General features: G+C 39.5%; 1 long non-coding RNA gene across 1 annotated transcript; it reads left to right on the forward strand.

Moving 5' to 3' along the window:
- Positions 1-12,515: 12,515 nt before the first annotated feature.
- LOC116240781 (uncharacterized) lies at positions 12,516-19,631 on the forward strand. The gene is made up of 4 exons (XR_004169401.2): positions 12,516-12,603; positions 15,358-15,437; positions 16,968-17,072; positions 18,936-19,631. It is a non-coding gene; the product is annotated as an uncharacterized LOC116240781 (long non-coding RNA).
- The last annotated feature ends 2,689 nt before the right edge of the window (positions 19,632-22,320 follow it).

The following is a 22,320-nucleotide window of genomic DNA, read 5'->3' on the forward strand; positions in this document are numbered from 1 at the left end:
TTAGGCTGATCTGCATACACAATGAATAGAGAATGTAGTCCAAATACATCTTATTAAAAAAAGCACTAAAAGTGCCATTTCTCATCATCTTTCTTCCGTAGCCTCTCAGACAACTTTATGTGAGAAAATGCCACTTACAAACTGCTCTGCCTTTGCAGAGATCTTAGCTTGGATCTTTGGCTTCAAATCAACAAAAAGAAAAACCAAGCAAACAAATAAGCTGTCTGTCTGATTATCTAGGTACCTATCTGGGTTTTATAATCTCGCTGTCCTCATTGTTCCCATCTGACTATGCTCTACATAAAACCAGCAACAGTGACAGCACAGTCTCTACTGAATTCACCTTTTTCAGAGACAGACTCAGAGATATTTTGGATTTTCATCTTCCCATGTCTTCTTGAATAATTATATGTCTCTTTTTTTCTTTTCTATCATATTTTGGAGAGCAAAGGCAGTGTCCAGATGGGCAGTGTCACACACTGAGATGCCATTTAGAAAATGAGAAAGTCATCTTTGCTACTCACATACACTTAAGATATTTCATTAAGTTAAATGGGTGATTGCAAGTAATATAGTGTATCTGTAAACTTTCAGCTATTCCAATACCTTTCTCCCTGTTGCAAATCTGCTGAAACAAATTACTTTGAGTATTTATAGAATAAATTGACAAATAATTTGTTTCAGCTTACATGAAGCCTCCATTTGTTAAAACGTGTGTGATCTATCTTAGAGATAAACAAGCTAAATTTTATAGAAACCAACTACATTTGAAAAAAAAAAATCTCCATTCATTGTTCTGGTAGATCAGAATGATTCATACTCCTTATGAGCTGTCTTCACAGGCATTTAAAGTCAGTCTCCAGCAACACGTTTTAAAGTATTTCATAAGGGAGCATGGGAACATTAGGATTCTTCTATTCCTACAGGTATTATCTCTAGCAAGAGAAACTAGTCCCTGTACATGAGATTAAAAGCCTCCTTTTCCTTTAATGAAGGCTGCTGCTATTACCCCTTTACCTCTGAGACAATAATTTTATCTTTGCTTGTTTAGGATGGAGTTATATGATTCTCCTGTGGGCCACTTTCATCACCATCTGGTAATTATTTCAGCTGCGCACTTGCACAGGATGGAGATCTACATAGCTTGCATTTCTGCTCTCTTGCACACACTGCTGAGCAAAGCACAAACACAAATAACTTTAAAGATGTGATCTGACAGTTCCAATCCAATAAAGAGCACAGTTGCCCACAGGTTAAATGGCACAGCACCTGCTGATGTCTGACTTCCTGAACAGAGCTCTGAACCCCGGGGTGAGGGCTTTAGGCTGCTTCTTGAGTCCTTGGGGAGGATTTGGCATCTCTGAACAGGCCCTCAGAACAGGGTGTATATGACCATCTATTGCCAATACACCATGCATAGTTCATAGAATCATAGAATCCTTAGAGTTGGAAGGATGTGGATCTAGAAGTATGTAAGGTGCCTGTGATGGCTCATGCAGCTGATCAAGGGGGGTTCTTTTGTTCTAGAATTCTGCAGAAGGTATGAGGTGCTGCACTTCAGTGCTGTGAGATCCCTTATCCCAGTGTCTTCCTTATATCCTCCTCTGCCAGTGATGATGAAACAGTTCTGGGAGCAAAGACAAGAATTGAATTATCTTCCTTCTTGACCCCAATGTTTGATGCTGTGTTTTCTCCTGCTCGAGAATTCCCCAGTTCTTACAGGCACTGCGGTGGCTTCCAGGCAGCTGAGTTGTTAAGATGAGAGAGAGATGTGTTTGAATCTCTCCTGCCTTAGTTAAAATGAAGATGTCTCTCAGTTCTTTGCTCAAACTAAAAAGCTACTACACTAAACTAGGTGGAAGAGAGGATAGAGTACCCTCTCCCCTACTAACAAAGCCCTCTGTGAGCAGAAGCAGTAGTCTACTTGCATTGGTGTGCTGTAGGCACAAGGTTGCCCAGCTTTCACTATCAGAACAATCCTGGCATTGCACAGAGACCTGAAGCTGAAGGCCTCAAAGCTTTAGACCAGCAAAATCCTCTCATGATTTCAATGACAGCTGAAAAGTAGCTTACAACGTTAGTGTTGGATATGGCCTATGGCTCCAGGAGCCAACATAACAGCTCAGCACTACTATCAGGAAAAGTTCTGTCTGAACCTCCCCACGCCCACCACTTCCCATCCTCAGTACATGCTTCTTCTGCTTACCTTCTGCTGTTTATCAGACTCTCTGAACTAATGCAAGTTATAGCCTAGCAGAAATTTTACCTTGCAAGAGTAAAATAAGCAGTTTGGGGCAGGACCAGGCAGCATACCAGGGACAGGGGAGAGGGGAATGGGAATGCTGCAAGCAATGACCCATATGGGGCTGCTGGCCAACAGCTCGGCTCACAGCTGCAGAAATGGCAGGACTAGTGACTGCAGTTCCATCTCTGTCTCTTGGTGTCCATTAAGGCATTTTTGAATCTGGTTCAAGATTCTGAAGAAAACAAGTGTTGAATATGGAACAGAGGTCCAACCCATGTCGTACCCAAAGCATTTTATCTTGAATTATCCTCCTGTCTAGATGTCCTGGAGACGTGGGCTGACTGTGGGCTGGTGGAGTCTTTGTCAGTGTCTGGGTTTGGAGGGTCAAATTCACATTTGATAGAGATCAGCGTTTTTCTGTGTTGTATGATTAACCTCCCCCATCATAAATGGGCTGCGATAATCTGTGCTAGCTGAGAATCTGCTTTTTATTCTTCTCTCAAATTACATGGAAAAATAAATTTGGTAATAACATCATAGTTCCTAGAATGTAAGAGTGCATCCCACAGCTGGTAACCTCTGCTGGGGAAAGAAATGGAATAGGACAGTGTGCAAGTCAGGACTGAAGAGCCCTGGCAGGGATGAGGGCAGATGGAACAACTTACACGGTATCTGCAGATGCACCACATATGTGGACCAGCAGTCAGAAAAAAACAAAGTTGTTAATATCCTATACTGAAATACTTTAAGAGCCTCACCATAAGGAGAAAAGTATTATTCCCACAGCAGGAAAAAGTATTCCCCATTCTGTTAGTCTCTGCTCTTCTTGTTGAGATGCTCTGATGCTGATTAGCCATCTACTTTTGCAGAGGTTAAAATCTGCTCCTTAGACTCTTTCCATTTTAGTTAAGCTTCCTGTGAGATGAGTTTAACAAATACAACTAGGATATTATTCAGATTAATATTTTTAATGAGGTGACAAATAAATGTAAACAGGTACCTAGTTATCAGCATAGGTGTATTTATTTAACCCACCATATTTTTACCCAGGGAGTGTTTCACTTTGGAAACCCAGCTGCATGATCAGGTTGTCAAATCCTCAGTATCAAACAAGATTTCCTGGTCAGTAAGAAGCCTGATGTCATAAAGGGAATTTAGTATTTCAGGTCAGTGTGTCAGGACGTAAGAGAATTAATGCTAGTACAAGACTTCTTCAACAAGCTATTTTAACTGCAAGACTTAATTACTTAAAGAGTTTGCACTTGCAAGCCAGAGTGTAAGTATCAAGGAATCACAGCACAGACAAATTGTCTCATTTACCTCATGTTCATGTATGTGTAAGGTTACAGGGATTACAACACAGCAGTATTTTCACTTCCCTCTATGAGCACTTCTGGCTTCCTGCTTTTCAGCTGATGGTCCAAACACAAATAGAGATCACTGGACTTCTCTGGGGGTCGCTGGGAGATAAGAGATAAGCACCCACTTGTGGCAGGATTGAAATTTACTACACAGGAGTGCACATTGTGCCTTCTGCATTCATGTCTTTCTCAGGAAAAAGAAAAGGAATAAAAGGACAAAAATCTCCAAATCAGATGCTGGAATTAAGCAACAGTGGAAATATACCAAAAGTAAAACAATAAGCATGATATCATAAAGCAGGCTTTAATTGTCACATTTATCTCCTGATGAAAGTAGCTTTGCGATAAGTACATGATGCTTCTTATGGACGATGAATGATGGGTCCTGTGAGAAGATGGGCTTCACAGCGCCTACAGGTTGGTAAAAGAGAAATATATGAAACTGCCTTGCTCCAACATGAGATTTTGTCCAGAAAGGAGTCACAGCCTCATCTCTGAGTCTTAAAGCACAAGGTTGTGTTATCAAAGGCTCAGAAAAGAAGCAAGTTCCACAGGAAGGTACACTGGAAGTAGCTCACACAAGCACAGGTCACAGTTTCATTCAGCTCATTTTCTGAGCACAAGAGAAGCAGTTCAGATGTGACCCCAGCTCCATCTGCATTTTGGGAAGTTACTTTTGTGTTCTATGTGGCTCAGCTTTGTTGCTGGTTATGTGCTCTGAGTTTGGAGTATGCGGTCATTAAATAATGAGGTGATGTCAGAAAGCATGGAAGGAAGGCCACCTAAAAATGATCTGGGAAAGAAACCAAGGCTGAGTTCACTTTAGAAAGTCATTAGAAGGCTAATGAGGACACAAAACGGATGCAAGGGTGGGAAAAAAAAGCAGGAGGATGATCGGGAAGAGCAAGCGGTAGAATTAGGACATTCTCCAGACGGATTTTGCAAGGATTAGGCCCTAAGGCCATAGTTAGCTAGACTGGCCTTGGAGGCTAAGCTTTCTCAGTAAGTACTTTTCCCCCTTAGGAAAACCTATCAGTTCTTTTTTTAGGTGACTGAAGTTATTTAAGGTTTTGATATTTGTGATGTGTCACACTTTGATTTACTAATTGCTTACAAACAAGTCACAATATAAGGTTGGATTAAAACTCAAGTACTGTGTTCAGTCAGAGAAATGGGAGAAAAGAGTGTGTTCTATTTGGATCTGTAATCTTTTTATTCCGCTCCATCCTAGAGTGTGAACACTGGCAGCAACAGGAACAGGAGGAGATTGCTGTCTGGAATACTGAAAGACCCTACTAGAAATGGACATTTAAAAACCCAGAGCATTCTGTGTCCTATAATGGTTTCACAAGCATAGACTGACAGTTGATGTTGTTGTTCCCCAATTTATAGCTTCAAACCAAACAGTTTAACAAGAGAAACAAAAGAAATAGTTTATTGGCATTATTAGAGGCTCCAGCTATTGATATGCAATGACACTGGTCACAGTGTAATTGAAACAATTCTCCTGCAGCCAGCAAGGGGCCATTAGACCCTAATTAGAATTGGGTTCTATTTTTTGTTCCATCTAAATTTTAAGATTTAGAAAAAAGCCACTTAAAAAAATGCCTTTCTCCCATGGCCTCAGAGAGCGTTTTAGGGAGAGAGTTCTGTTTAGCAAAGGTCTGCTAGTTCTCATTTTTGGAAAGGAAAATATTCTGTTGTAGGGGAACCCTAACTTTTGCACACATCTACAGTCATAGGAAATGATATAGGAAAATTTCCATAAATAAATGTTTCTGACATGGAAGTGGTGGTATAGCAGCTATTTGGGGGAAGTACAGAAGATCTCTTTTTTTTTTTCCTTTTTTTCTTTTTTTCTTTTTTCTTTTCATAGAGCATACTGTTAATTAAGGGAAGACTTTTACCCACCACATGTTTGAAATAATTAGTTAACTTCTTGTGCAACTACAATTTGCACCAAAGGAAACTTGCACCTATCATAAAGAGTAGATGCCATTCAAATGCAAATGTAATTATTCTGCATAAAATGAAACCGTGCTCTCATTATTCATACACTTTTTTTTTTTTGTTTCAGTAATAGTTAATACCTCAAAAGAAATGTGCATGTTGGTACCACTATGAAAATACTTCCATTTTTTTTCTCCTGTAAAACAAGAGTGCTTTTTGACATGACCATATGTATGTCAGGCCAACCCTGACGTAGTTTACAATCAAAATTCCCTTTCGTTTCAGGCTCTTTGGAAACAGAACACCAGAATGTTTTGACTTAAGAGACTGAAAGAATTCTTTTAAATTCTTTATCTGAAAAAATCTGATCATTGTGATCAACTTGAAATGACTTTTAAAGTAGGTAAATTACCCATACAAGAAGAAAAAAAAAAGCACTGAAGTTTAATCTTGCTCCCTCACTATTCCTTTTAAGTCAGCATAGCTATTGCCCTAAAGGCAAAGAGGCAGACTTGGAAGCCACAGAGATATAAAATTACTGTCAAAAACAATACTCTGAGAAAAGGATATTCTCAGTTGTAAAGTATGGCTTTAAGAGATTTTGTCAAATCTCCCCGAATCAGTACAAAAATACAGGGAACTCCATTAGATCTTTTTTAGTTACCACTTGACAACCAAATAATGCTCTATTAAGAAAAGAGTCAAGTGGCTACCCAGTTATACATTTCTATGTGCCCAGCTTTAGGAACACTTTCCAGCTCGTGTTTTACTTCCTTTGCTTCAAATAAGCTATGTATTCTGCAGAGGGTCCTGTAACTGGCCTTTCTGGGCCTTGGCTTTGTTAATGAAGTCCATAAAAACTCATGACAAATTCCAGCCTTCCAGCCCTGTTTTCTTCATCTCAGCTTTTCCTAGCATTTCTCTTCCGGGGCCTGGTATGGGAAACTCTCCTTTGAGGGAGTAGGGATGGCTATATAGAGCCTGGTGGGTGGCCAGGATTTCCCCTGCAGCTTTACGAAAAGAAAGGAGATCTGCCCAGGCACAAAGGTGGGATCAGCTGTGAGCCTAAAACCAGGTGAGAACAGCACTGATCTTTTGGGCCTTGAAATCAATCACACAAATACCCCTGAAATTCCATTAAAACACAATGTGAATAACAACATAACTTCTGCATGCCCTTTACTTGTTTTCAACTTTGGAGTAAATGTTATTCGGAAAAAAACAAACAAACAAACATTTTTAAATACTTTCTCTTTCCCAAACCAGAGTTAATTCAAAAAAGCTTTATTTGGCTAATCAGACATGTTTGATCAATAAAATGTGGGACTTGTTTAGCTGGTTAACAAGTGCTGATTACTTTCCAACAGGGATTTAGTTTTCGCTGAAGTGATCAGTTTGAACTGTAGTTTCTGGACACAGGAATAATAAAGTTGGACATGTGTGTTAGTCTTCAGGGAATTCAATCAACATATATTTCTTATATTTCCTTTTAAAACTTTATAGTTCTCATGCAATTTTGTTAAATGAAGGCCTGTTTACTAGAGATAAATGCTCATATTGCTTTAGTCTGTAATATCCTGAACATCCATCAGAGCAGTGGTCCGTGGTTCAGCGGTATGGGTGGACTATAAGGAGTGGAGACTGCAAACAAACCTGCCACTCTGAGGAAAAGGAAAGCATGTAAGTCTTCTAAAACACTTGGAATGTGTGTGGACCTGATCTTTGCTGATTTGAAGGACGGGAGGTAAGCAGTGAAGATTACAGCACTAGTTCAGGGAATATCTGTACTTCGATTCATTGAAGAAGAAATTTTCTCTTCCCTTAACAGCTGAGTGCATCTACATGAGGTAGTTGTAAGAGTGCATGGGTACTAGAGATAAGGCTTAACCATCTGAACTTGCCTTTTCATTTTTATTTATTTTTTCTTTCAATGAAGATTTGCCTGTCTATCTTGCATGCTTAGGCAGATAAAGGATGTGTTCAAGACTAGGCATTTGATGGGGAGCTGTCTGCTTTTATAGGCCCCACTGACTGTTGGCTGGATCTCCAGTGAATATTGTGGAAGGTTGCTCAAGGTTAGGTGCCTGAATCTGGAGCTGATTTATATCCAGAATACTGAAATTAGTGCAGATGAGAACATTTATTGATAGCACCAAAGCTTCGAGTTCCTATTTGGCAAACAAAAAGGTGTGGAAACTGGAAATTGGAACAAAATTTGGATATTGCACTTCAGTCCTAAGTGGTGACTGAAACAATGAAAGTCTGCCTTTCCCTTCCCCCTCTCTGCCTTTTTTGGCATCTTGAGAAAGGGGAAGCTTTGGGCAGAATAGACGTTTAGGGAATTCCCCAGTGGAAGGCTTCCTTTGCCATAGAGACTTTTTCCTTTATTACTAAGCCTCACCCTCTGCAGGATCCAGATGAGCCTGGCTGACACACCCCCTCAGCCATCCCATGGGCCCAGACCAAGTTTAGATGCCTGTGACTGCACTCTGCCTGCCACTTTCCTCTGCTTCGGTGTGTGTTCATACATCATGACCTACTTTCTGTGTGCCGTCCCATCTCTCTTTCTCTGCGTCTCTTTCTCTGCCATGTTTTAGAGGCCTACCGAGTTACGCAGCCCCAGACCACAATCCCTGCTGCCCATGCCTACATGGTGAAGGGATTTTGTTCAGCATGGATAACATCCCAGATCAGCACAGGGTCTAAAGCAAAACCCACCATGGCTTGCTCACCTGCCATCCCAGAGTATCTGACCTGATTCCTTTGTTTCTGGAAACAACAAAAACTGTTTCCTTTTTTGTACTATCCCATTTCTCTTCCTTCATGTTTGTTCTTGCCAAGAGCAGAACATGCCTACAGCTCTAACAAAGGGACCAACTCAAGACTCTCTGAATGGAATCACATTTTCTCTTTGGTCTGAAATAAAAAGCTTAATGGAATGTGAAATTAGAATGGATGTCCTCTATCCACTTAGAGGATGTTCAGTTTGCCATTTGAAATGTTTGGACAGAAATATTCTCAGAACAGACTACCATTTCTACAATCAACACACATTATATCTTCATTGTGGTTAGTGAGCTACCAGGGCCAACATTTTTAACTCTTTTAACCTACTTTTCTCTCTTTTCAAAAGGACTTTCCATGGGGAGCACAATATTTTTCGTGTCATGACAAAAATAAGATCACTTTAGTGCCAGTAACTCCTGAAGAGATGACAGAACTTGAAGTAAAGAAGAGCAAGATTTGGAAGAGGTCGTGTGAAGTAGGCACTCCGAGAACATGAATAACGTGAATTTCAAGTCAAAAAAGCTATCAGTGACATGTAGCTTCAAATGTACAGAAAGTTCTTGTTGATTTTTTCCTGAAGATCTCTTGGTTTAGATTAGTTGACAAAATGTGTTAAAGAACAAAATACGTATGTTAACAACATGAAAGAAGCATGGCCTGAATACTCTGAGATGGAGCACATGTTACATAGGACACATGTTAGATAGGAACTAAAGAGCTGGAAGCCAGCAGCTGTCCTGTTGTATCATACGCACCCAGCTTCATTAATCACCATGGCTGAGCTCTGTTTCAGCTGCAACTGAAAGATGTTTATCCTACTTATGTTTATCATAAACATTAATTCAACACTTTTGCACAGGAAGCTGGTGGGCACATGGCATCCTGAAATCAAGTTTTTTTGTAGTTCGCCAAAATGCTTGTAGAGATTTCTGCTTGCACTCTTGTGCTTCTTTTCAGAAGTACCTCTTCTGGCAGAATAGGTCTGATCAAGAAGCAGTGAGAGGATGGGAGATATGTAAGCATCTCCCATAAGCCCAAGCACTTGTACCTGAGCATCAGATTCAATCCTGAAGAGGATTTTGCTGCCTTGCATGCTTGTGATCAAGGGAAGTCTTCAGCTGAAATATGCAGAGTTTGCAATCTAAGCAGAGAGAGACCCAGCTATCATGTCTGAGCCCCTCTAAGTTTCTCTCTTCCACCCAAAGAGCAAAGAAAGTTGCCTTTTCAGTGAAATGAAACTTGGCCTGATCAGCAGTATTTAGAAAGTGGAAGGAGAAAGTGTTGACATCGGCTGATATATTCTGAGTCTGAGTCCAAAGGTTGTGTCACATCATGTGAGAAGGATAAATCTTTCTTGCCAGTGACAAACATCAAACGTTTTGTGGTGAAATCAGCTGCCTGACAAAGAGATGATAATTATCAAAGGGCATTTTTCCTCACATTTAGTCTCTACAGAGGTGCATACACAGCCAGTTTCCAATCCCAGATACATTAATGCAAATTTAATTTCATTCCAGCTTTTGCAAGTTCCTTCTATATTTGTAAATAGGGAGAGCTTTATGGGGACTGAGCTGACCCTGGCTTTTATTCTCTCATAGCTGTTTTGCACATTTTCTTTTTCACACTAGAGATTGAAACATTCCAGAACCATAGCCAATTGGACAGCATTTTAGCTTGCTGATATGTCATTGCTTGTGTGTTTGGTTAACACACACACAGTAATGGTTTCCACACCAAAATCAGACATCTTTGTAGTCCCTTATATGTACTGTCAGAACATATACTTAAAGGGAAACAAACAACAGAACCCCCCTTCCACTCCCGTAGAGTCTCCCTGGGTGAGACTGTAGTAGGGCATTAAATACAGAGGCTGCTCTGCCTTCTTGCACTGGTGGGATTCATAGCACACTGTATGTTACATGAACAAATTATCTAGGCTGCCAGTAATGAAGTGCTAAAGTTATGCATTGGTAATCTTTTTATTTTTCCTGTTGCGTCTCTTACTTTAATCTGAATGTATTTTCATCAAGCCATAATGTGAGAATAACTCCATGAACACTGTTTAGGCACTTGCTTTGAACAGGTTTAAGTGTCCTCAGGAATCAGATTGCAGCGTGGTATCCTTACCCTCAGTCTACATCTACGCCCTAGCCATGCACTTACGATACTAAAATTAGTGGGAATGGGCATGAAAAATACTTTCCTCCTCCAGTATTTTTTGTCAGTGAAAGGAGTATGCCTGGGCATCAGTTCTGATGCTTTGAGTCTATGAGCAGAACAGGACTTCTCTCAGCCACTGTGTCTTTGGTGGCAGCAGGCAAGCCGGACATAGAATTTAAGAAACTGAGGCCATACACTGCCTGACCCTCTTGTGATACTAACCTTATCTGTCTAATGCTCCTTTGCAGGAAAGCTTGATGCTGCTGGGCAGCTGGACTGAGTGTGGCATGATCATATTTATGGAAGACTATGAGACATGCAGTCTGATTAGTGCTGAAAATACAAATTTTCTGAGCCACAGGAGTATGTTCAAAGAGATATATTTCCATTTTGGCCACATGAATTCACCTCTGAGATAAGTGCTGACACCAATTTTCTTAGTTTAAGTCAGGACAACCAAGACCTTCTGGGAGAGGAGCATGGTAGGTTGTCTGAAGGAAACTTGCTTTAAATTTTCTATGTTGGTTAGTGATTTTGAGTGCTATTCTGAAAGCTTTTTAATACAGTCTGATTATTAAAAATTTTTCTGCACCACCCCTCTGAAGACTGGACTTTTCTTAGAGCGAACCAATAAGCTCTGAACATTCAGTACTTTTAATGTATTCTTGAATAGAGGAAAAGAAAGAAAATTCTGTCACACTGCATACATGTCTGAGGATGGGAGAGGGAAAAACATGTGACGGTTTGTTCCAGCTGCATTAATGTTGTATCCCATGACACATTCATAGGTATTAATTCCTTCCAGTAAAGCACATTCAGTTACTAATAGGAAGTGGAAACTTCAAGGTCTTAGTTTTTAGTATCCTTATCTTTTCTGCTAAGTTTAAATTCAAGAACCAAGGAGAATGCCAACATAATGATGCATTGTGAAACAGTAGGTTACTTGACCTCCCTCCTTTGAATTTAGCTCTTTTATGAGAGTTTCTTTGTCCCAGTTCTCTTAGAAAAACTAATTCCTGTTCCTATTGTTGTCAGTGCAAGCTTGTCAGTGACTTAATTTAGATGACAGTTTGGATACTGGTAATTTCTTTAAAATTTGAAAACTATCCAATTTGGTGAAATTTTGAACTCATATTTGGGATCCTTAGTTAAGGATATAATTTAGACATGAAAGTTTTAGGAAATCTATCTTTGAATTATTCTGTAACCTTCAAAATTATGAATGAGAGACCAATAAATGCTCACAGCTTTGGCTGTCTTCCCTTTCCCCTTTGCCACACATAGCCCCAGAAATACATTTTACACTCTGAAAATATCAGCTGTGCTCAGTGACTTGTGTGTTTGCCTAGAAGGTGAGCTGCAAAGGTAGGCTGAATTTTCTGATCCTGAGTAGTTTTGAGAAAAGATGATAAGAGAATAAACATTGTAACTGTAAGGAGTATCAGCCTGCTTTCAAGGTTTCCTGTTCTTCTACCCTATTGACTATGCTTCCTTGATTACTCCCCTTTGAAAACCTGAGATTGATGGGTGTACAAAGCTCACCTGTCCTATCTCTTTCTTCCCACTGGTCTTTATCATTTGGGGCAGTGCTGCCTATCGCAAGACAAATCTGGGTAGACTTGTCCTTTTTTTTTGTCACTTGGCCAGATCTGTTGACGTGAGAAGTACTCATGACCACATATCAGTAAGGCCGTTGCCCAGCAGTAAAACAACAACAGAAGCAGCAGGAATCAATATGGGAATGGGTGCATGCCAACCCATGGTGCACATTAATGGTCCAGGATTTGTTGTTCAGCATCTTAGAGTAACTTATTCTTCCCTTTATCTCACTAGCCTGGCCCCCAGGCAGGATTTTTGCTGTGGCTAACAATAAGCCTGGTCCCTAGCAGTGTTCCTCCCTCATACAGGAGATTCTCAACTTTCACATGCCACCGAGGACATCTATGTGTGGATCTTCCTCTACCCTGTTTTATACCACTCTGGTGTTATCTTTCTTCCTTCTTCTTTCCTCAGCTTCCTAATTGAACTGGTCTCCTCTCCAGTGCTTCTCTTGACTGTACAGAAGGAATGAGATCTTTGCCAGCCTTCACCCCGACCTTGGTTTGTAATCATCTTTTTCCCACTCTGCATTTCTCCAACAAAAATAACAAAATTGTCAAGACGTTAATTGAGTTTCTTTTCTTAGTCAGAAAAAGAGAAGAAATTCAACTTGAGGCTATCTTCAGGCCACTTGCATTAATAATATGTTTCTTGACACATCAGTGCTTTCTAATATTAATTAATGGGAAACAGAAATTCTATTCGTTTATTTTTCAGTATCCATACAGTTGCAGAGTTTATACCATTACACTTAGATGTGTTTTCTGTTATAGGCTTTCTCTTTCTTAATTTGGGACATTTTTTTATAAGGAGTAGCAAGTGCAACTGTGTCTTTGGATGTACTGTTCACTTTGTTTCTGCTCTGGGAAGAAACAGTAAAAATGTTTTTTTGGTGGTAACTTTCTATGCAAAACCACGTCAGTAGGTCTATTTGTCTAACGGAGATGAGTAGGACTTAACCTCAGATTAGCAGGGGAAATGAAAGTACAGTATATACAAAAAAAAAAAAGATATTGCTGGCTTTCTGCTCAGACACTAATGCTAATTTTAGTAAGATCAAATGCATTAGTTTTGCAACCTATGTCCTACCACAGAGATGCACATCTACGTAAAATGTGACAAAAATCTTGCTTAAACCATTAAGCAGCCATATTGCAACAGGATGGGAATGCTGAGAGTCAGACAGTATGCGGGCAGACTGGAAAAAGGAGGGCAAGGTACAGAAACCACTAGAAATGCAGATAAATCAAACATGCAAGCAAATTTTCACGGTATATTGCTCATACTGTAGTTATCCAGTTGTGAAGTTAGTTAAGAAATAAATGTAACGCTCCATCTAATTGCAAGCAGCTGCCTATTAGGCAGCTTGGCCAAATGTTTTTAATTCTACCCTATGATGATGAAGGAAACGGGTAACTTTGGTCTGTACTGTGTGTGAACTTTCTGAACACTTCTTTGCAAAGTTACAAAGTGCGATGCAGAGCTGAGAAAAATCTTCTGAATTGACTGCAGGCTTTAGTGATGCAATCTCTTCCTACTTTTACCAGAATGCATTTGGAAAGCATGGACCTGCATAGGAGATCAAATTCCAGTTTTGTCAGCTTCGCAAACTTATTTCATATGAGGCTAGAGACTGCCAGCGGTGAAAGTGGTTTGAGCAAAAATTGGATCAGCTCAATTATAATGGAATTTCAGGCTGAACTGGGAGAGGGAAGTTTGGAGGGTAGGCAAAGGGAAAGCTCTTGGGAACACTTGAAATAGTTGACACAGAAAATATTGCAATCTGGTGCATTTTAGAAGTGGTTTCCTGTAAATGTAAAGTCTGTTGTGAATTAAAAAAATAGAGAGTTTTCGGGAAGTTTTCATTTTTTTTTGAAACCTAACTATCTAAATCTTTAGCACTGTAATTCTTTCCTACTACTCTGATTAGTTTTGCAAAACAGGTGTAGCCACTGAAAGTTTTTTACATGCAGTGTTTCAGTATGTCTTGATCTGAAGAATGAATGGTTGAGCACTAGGAAGAATCAAGTATGTTGAAGATGAGATGAAATACTTTCAATGTAAATTTTCTAGTGGTGTATTATCCTATATTCATTATTCTGTAATATGACAGTTGACTTTTGAGACAAAAGAAATACAACAGGTATTGTATTTCTGGACCTCAGCAAACCAGTTAGTTTGGCAGCACAGTTAAGACTGGAGAGATGAGGATACATACAAGAGCTGTATGTAATGAAAAGAGAAGGCAACCATGCCTGGTGCTGCAAATAAAATCGTATGTTTAGATGGCCACAGACAAGTATGGTTCCTTGAGGATTTGGTGCTGAGGGTTGATCTCATGTCAGACTCTCCCTAGAGGCTTGCAGGGGCATTTTTAATACCAAAGAGAACTGAAATGACACAGCAGTATTAGAATAATTGGGATGACCCTGAGAGTTGATGTAATAGAAATAGAAATTTAATAATATCATGTACACAGCCACCATACTGTTTAGAATTAATGCCAAGATTTTCTCTATATACTGAAAATGACCTCTAGGAAGAAGACGAGGGGAAGTGGCCTCAAGTTGGGCCAAGGTAGGTTTAGGTTGGACATTAGGAAACACTTCTTTACAGAAATTGTGGTTAAACACTGGAATAGGCTCCCCAGGGAGGAGGTTGAGTCCCTGTCCCTGGATGTGTTTAAGAGCTGTTTGGATGTGGTGCTCAGAGATATGATTTAGCAGAGGGTTGTTAGAGTTAGGGTACTATGGTTAGGCTGCGGTTGGACTTGATGATCCTTGGGGTCCCTTCCAATCTGAGTAATTCTATGATTCTATGAAATGGGTTAAGAGGAAAAATGCATAGTCATAGTAATGTCTTACAGGGTTACTGCTTACCCTAACCAACATGACACAGACTTAAAGACAACACCTAGCAGAGACAGAGAAGTATTATCATTCTACTACAAAATTTAGCCAGGCTTGTTCAGATTACTATGTACTATTTTGATCAGCCTGTATCAGGAAGGGGAGATTCAAAGGTGAGCAAGTACAAAGAAGTTGCAGAGAGAATTAGGGGAGAAAAAGACTGCCTTCCAGGAGGAAACTGGCAAAGCCTTGCTCTGTTAGATTAACAGAATGAAGGTCAAAAAGGCATATAACTATTCTCTTAAAATAAATCAGAGAAAAAAGAGTGGAGGGAGAAAAGAATCATATATTCAAAAGTCTAGTATTCACAGAAGAGCAAACAGATATAAACTAAATCTAATATTAGACAGGAGGCGAGAAGAAAAATTATTGACCATCAGAGAAGGGAAGCTGTGGAAATCCTTTGTGTGGGAAGACCAACAAAAAGTGAGTAATTTTTCAGCTGAATCTCAATTGCTTTATGTCGCCATTATATAACATTGCCAGTAATGCCTGGAGTTGATGAACTCATTGACTCAGGAAGTTCATGACGGTTCCTAATTAGCCTACTATTTTAGTTTCAGACTGTTGTAATCTCCAAACCTGAACGTAGCAAGTGAAGCATATGCTAAAGTTGGGCCTATTTATGCATGAGCTGTGCCTCATGACAGTTCTCAAAATAGACAGTCTGCTAGAATTTTTCTCTGGGATAAAATACTTCACTACCCACTTTTATCCACTAATATGATGTGTGCTGACCAAAACAACTGCACGTTTACATAGCAAATGTATCTTTTATTCAGCAGCCTTATGTTACATATGTTGGATGAAAGAGTCCGATAATGTAACACCTTGCAAAAGAAAAATCTCTATAGCAATTACTTTCAGTCTTTTCCAGTTTTTTTAAGTTGTTGCCACTATCATTTAATCTCTCTTTACACTCATGGTTCTCTTGAAAGATGCCACTGATTTCATCTCCCCTCCTTCTACTAAGCTCAGCATATTTCCTCAAGTAGAATATAATGAGAAGCCCATCCTAGACTCATCAAGTATTACATCTGCACCTGAAGTCCCAAAAATTTTAAGAGTCATCATTATGCATCAAAGGAAGGGCCTGACAATCACCACCAACTCATAAGGATTTGTACAGACATCTTGGCTACACTTGGAATTTACTACACCTTTCAAAGTGTGTAACTCACCGACATCTGAAAATTCAAGTTTGCACTTCCACTATTGTTGCATAGCTGGTAAAAGACATTAGCTGATAGATTTATAGAAAATGGGCAGACAGATAACAAATTCATTAAGGTCTAGCCAGACCTCCCATAGTCCTTTCCATTCCACTGTTTCCAACATTTTAGATCTCAGACAGATGAGCAAGTCTGAATCTAATGGGAAGAAAAAAACAGTGAATACCATTATGCTCATTGTAAAATTCAATAGAGAATATGGCTACAATTAACTAAATATGTTTCAGATAATAACAAACTCACGAGAGCACATAGCAAATATTTTTGAACGTAGGCATATCTCAGTGCCTGAGTAGCTGCACTGATTTTTCACAGATCTGAGAAATATCTGTAGTTTCAATTGGTGCTTTATTTGGATCTAAGCAGATCTGAATAGCTCAGAAGCTTTGATGCTCTCTAATTAGCAAGTGTATTCAGTAGTTTTGATTTTAAGTCATTATCTAAAGAAAAAAGGCAGCTAAATAATTATTGGGAAAAAGCAAGAATCACAATAAATAAGAAACTGTAAAATAAAAGATCTAAAAAGATATGTTTTATTCAAAGCCTGTCCCAGTTCATCTCTGTGCCAAATAAATATTTGACATTTTTGCTCTTCACAACTTTTGTCGGTGTATCTATATGACTGAGATTTTATGGCACTTCTGTGGTCCTCTTTTACCTGAAAGATGATTCTGAATCCTTCCCACGCATAGCTCTCTTAAATACTTTCTGATGCTTCCTACAGCACAAAATTCAAGCAGTTGTTGTATCTTCCTTCATCTCTCTCCTCGGTCACCATATCTACAATACAATCTGCAACAACAGACCACAGTCCATCAGGTGAATAATTGTGAGTACTCTTCTACTTCCCTACTTTTACTACTTTTTCTCTATTAAATGCAAACTAGAGTACTTCTATTTAAGAAATTGCACCACTTTATTCTATTTCTTTGTTTGGACAAGATAGTTAACTCTTCATATGTTCATTATCACTGTTACTTTTAAAAAACATTGTTATTATTATGATTTACTGGAAATCTGTAAAGTGAATTATCTTTCTATATTTACCATCTACAAATATGCTGATTTCTCAGTTTGTCCTTTTGTTTTCCCTAAATGTTTCTACAGAGATTATTGATGCTATTAAAATCTGCTGAGTTTTTTTGTCTTCTCAAACTGTAATGCTTGGTCGATGAAACACATACTTTTCTGGCAGTATGATCTTTAATCCTTCTGGTTTGATAAAAAGGATTGGTCTTAGTGTTTCAACAATTTATTGCCTGGAGAAGCAAATGTCTCTTCCGATGTCATCACAGCCTCTGAAACAAACATGTGAGACTACTCATTCAAGTTTTTGTGTAATACTCACCAGAAGGCCCCATGGTAGGAAGAACCCTTCTTGACTAAGTGTTAGATCATATTCTTGGTCTGAAGCATAGGCGTGCTGAAGAAACAGAATGCTTAAAAGATGTTCTTCAAAACAGGATGGTAGACAGGAAGCAGAGATTTACTTTTTTTCCAAGGCAGAAAGTTATTATTTTCCAAAGAAGTAGTCAAACTAGATGACTTTGATACCTTTTTTTCATCTAGTTCCTAAACAGTTATGGGAGTACTATGGGTTGTACAAAACTTTTTGGTAGTACTATTCATGTTAGTTTCTTTGGAGGATTTTTTAAGCTCATTGTTTCTACTTTTTCTTGCCTAAAATGGTGTAAAACATAATAAAGTGAGTTAATTTTAAATGTATTTTCTGTCAGTTCCTTTCAGTAGGGAAGGGATGGGGCATTTTTAAGAGAAAACCATCCTTTATGTTGTTACTGTGCATTGATATTATAGTAGTGGTAATAATTCCCACTCAAGCTAGGAACCATTGTTCTAGTCACTTCACAGCCTTTGGGAAATACAGTCCCTGCGCCAGAGAACTAAAAGCAAAAATAGTTCAAATAAGTGAAATAACAAAGAAAGGGTCAGAAGAAAGGCTGGCAATAGCAGGAATACTTCTGCCTCTCCTACCTCTATGCACAGTTTGCAGATACCAAATGTTCTGTTTCCTTAATGGAGAAGAGTCAAATTTATACACATGAAGCAGAAAACACTTCTGGGGGTATATACATATTGTCAATGTGAGCCTCGTTTAAGTCAATTCAACAGGACAATTTTTTTTTTTTTTCCCCTTAAAATATCTGAATTACATCAAAAGAAAATGAGTGAGTGAATTAATGTAGTGAGAGCATAGATGTATAGGGCTGAAAATGTATAGGTTTGGATTTTTTGTCTCTTTTCTTCACATCTCACTGTGGTAACATTCTTCCTCTCTTGTGTCAGCACTTTTGGTTTTCACTGTTTGTGAAAGTTCCTCATTTTACAAATGAGTACAGACTTTTTTCCCTTGTAAAATAATGCCTACGATGAGACCACTTTTTCAGGCATGAAGCAATCTGGTTTTGATTTTGAGAATGAAGGATTTTATTATCTGTTTAAAGAACATTCTGGTTGCTTACTTTTTCCTGATGCATCAATAATGCTAATAAAAATGAGCTGATAAAGGTTTGGCCTATGTCAGAGGAACAAAAAAAAGCATCTTACATGGATAGTTTGTATTCAGAAACACTTCTTTTTCTTCTCGCTTTAGAAAAAGCTTCTTTCTTTTCATAACCTTTAAAGAAAAACCATGCTAAAAAATAAGTAACTTTTGTTTTCTTTTTTCTTTCAGGAGGAGTTACATTCATCAGAAGCACTGAGAGATAAACACTGTATCTCATCCCTTGACAGGAATCTTCAGATTTGCTTAACTTCATGCATCTGAGAATTCCCAGTTTATCTACAAAATATTTGAGAATGACTCCAGGCTGGCGAGTAGCGGAGGCTGAAGTTTATGATATTAATCTCCTTGCTTGTGTTTCTTCTTTTATGCACCTGCTATTTCATTACAAGCTCACTTCTGTAAAGAATGCTTCACATGTAGACCAGGTGTAGTGAAATGGGACCTTGACTGTCAACCACAGCATCAATTTTCTCCTCACTCAATAACAGGAGTAAAAATAGATATCAGTGAATGGATTTTTTTCCCTCAATGTAAGGCCTGTGTGCCTCTTAACAAAACATCTGTGAACTGAATTGTTAATGTGTACACTAAATGTGTTGATTAAATTTCCAGGATTTTCCCTGGTCAATTAGAAAGCGAGCCGTCATGCATTTTTCCCCTGAGCCACTGACATGCTATTGAAATTCTTAAGCTACTGATTATGCAGAACCAAACTCTACTTTTATTTAGACAGTTCTCAGTCATTCAAGTAACTCTTCTAAAGGTCATACATGCATCGAGCTTTCTTCCATTAGTTGAGAATGGTCATCAACTTCATCTAAACTACAGCAATGATTTTCTTCTTGACAAATATTTGGCTTTATTGCAACCTGAAAATCTCTGCATATTTTTCAGTCAATAAAGGAAGTTCCTTTCCGTGACAGATTTTGTTTTGTAGCTTTAACCTGCTCAGGTGCCAGGTCTCTGCACATCCTGGTCTCATTCTGTAGGCAGAAGCTTTCACTGACCCGTGGGAGTCCAAGGCACTCACGATGAAGGAAAATAATCTGAGTAACAGCCTACAAGGTCTTATGAGTGCGAGAGACCAAAAACCCATTTGAAATAACTATAGAGATCCTAACCCTAATAGCTTTAACCCACTCTTTCAAAATGCTATGCTCCTCGGTGACTGACTGTGCTGTTCCTCGGTTCAAAGATGGCCGCCGGGTAGGCCTGACCATTGGTGGCTGACAGGTTGGCAAAAATGACTGGCCTTCAGCAGCTTAGCAGCCAGACTGCAAACCAGGCCCAGCATTTCTGGAGGAAAAGTGATGTGGCAGGGCACCATGACCCCTTCTCCATTTGGCAGTTTGTAAACAGCTGCAATGTAGAGACGACTAATCTTTTTAACACCAATGGGTCAGAAGCTGCTTGAGACCACTGGGTGGGCACCGGAGCTCCTAACCTTTGTAGCTTTCTTTCAGACAGGATGAATTCAACACACTGTAGAGGGAAAGAGCATCATTTCCACAGAATAAATGAGATGTCTGAATCATAGGCAACTGCTCTGCTTGTCTTGCGGACTGCCAGTGTCCCAGCACACATAACTGGGAAAGATCCAGAAGGAATCAATTTCCACAATCCAGCGGTTGACATGTAGTGGAAAACATTTAAGGAGGGTAGAAAACAAATAAACAAACAAACGAAAGAATCAAGAGAAACTCTTCTTGTTTCTTATTGCCCAATAGTTTACTATGGTTATTGTTCAATTTTGGCCACAGACTTGTGACCTCTCCTATTTTATTTAGCACTTCTTTCAATTCCCTTTTTTAAAACAAAGCAAAACAAAACAACTCAAAGTGTTGCTAAAGCCATGTCAGACTTATTTACTGCTGTTTGAGTCTGTTGCATGGGCCGATGTTAGTATCAGTAACAGAGATGTGTGGGACACCTGCTCACACACACACAGTGTCAGATCTCTGGTGTTGTGCCTCAATCCAATTTTACTGTACTAACTGAAAAGTGAGGGTCTGAGTTAAAGGAATAATTAAGTTTGACAATTATCTGCAAAAACAGGCAGGCTTCCAGTCTCACAATAGCAATGCTTGAGGTTTTGAAGTGTTGCTAGTGTGAGGTGAAATTGTTTAAATATGTATGTCCAGATATTATAGATATTCTAGTACACATATATACATATTCATAACTTAAAAAAATGCTTACACATCTACACTTGTATACATAAACCTATGTAACATATATGCATATAGAGCTGCAATCAACTTGAATACCTGGGCAAATACGTTCAGAACTTACTTAAATGGGTATAAGACAAAGTCCTCGCCTTTTCTTACTGTTTCACTGCTTGGGAGAGCAGCCCTAGAATGGATGCAGCCCACAGAAAGTGCATTCCTTTCAGGATGTAATGCCTAGTCTTGCAGGTATACTGTTTGCTGTCCTAAGTGCTCTGATGAGCTAACAGAGGCTCTGTTATTCAGCGGAAGCTCTGTTGTCTCTGATGTGAACAACCTGTCCACTCTGCAGAGGACCCATGTCCTGGAGTACTCCAGGCCAGAGGGTGCTGAGCTATCTTTCTCAAGGCAGCCCCACATCAGACATCTGCTTTCTCCCATAAAATGTGAGAAAAGCCCCAGCGGGGTAAAAATGACTTTTGTTGTCAAAGGAGAGAAGAAGCCAGTGAAGATGTAGCTTTGTTCAGAGCAGAGATGCCTGTGGACAAAACCCTCCCGGTTCATATTTCCTAGTCTCTGGGAGTATTAACAATCTGTAGGCAGGGACTCATCTGTGTGCCTGTGGCTGGGCTTGCCCACACGGCGTAGCTCTGTATGGGGCTTCAGGCCTGCGTACACGCCCCATTAGAGCCCTGTGGATGCTGGCATTTGCAGGGTTATGTGGCTTCTGGGTGGAGTTTTTCTGGATGACATCTTTGGAAGTGGGTGCCTCAAGTCATCTAAATCTTGCCTTAAGTCCCAGAGCCCCTTTATTTATTTATTTATTTTTTGTTCCTGACTCAATGTGTCTCAGAAGACTTCTGGTAACAACTTGCTTTTGGCTGGAGATAGCATGAGAAAATAACTCCCCCTGTGCTATTTTTTTTCTGGCTCTCTGTGTATGAATCCTGGACAGAATTAGATGCACCTCCCCTCCACCAAACTTAGAGTTTATTCCCAGTTGGGTCACTTTTCCTTTTACCTGGCATGCTGCCGATACCTTTTGCCTTCTGATGGCTTTGCTCACTGTCTGGATCCCGTGCAGCATGTCCCTGGCAGAGTCCCAGCAGAACAGGCTTGGATTTTACCTCTTGCATTGGCATTCATTCCAGTGGCTGATGGCCCATGGTGACAAGGTCCTATGTCACAGCAGCCAGAAGCAATCCGGGAAGGAGCCATCCCAGGTGCCAAAATGTATTGCTACAGCACTGTCAGTGAATGTGGGGATAAAGTCACAGTATTCACAGGAGTGCTTGCAGCTTTTGCTGGTGGCATAGGGGTCTGATCTCAATTACAATGAAGCAACTAGGCTAGATTTGGATCTGGATGACATTGACCACACTGAA

Source organism: Phasianus colchicus, chromosome 2 (assembly GCF_987193195.1).
Source record: "Phasianus colchicus chromosome 2, bPhaCol1.hap1.1, whole genome shotgun sequence".
NCBI classification, from domain to species: Eukaryota; Metazoa; Chordata; class Aves; order Galliformes; family Phasianidae; genus Phasianus; species Phasianus colchicus.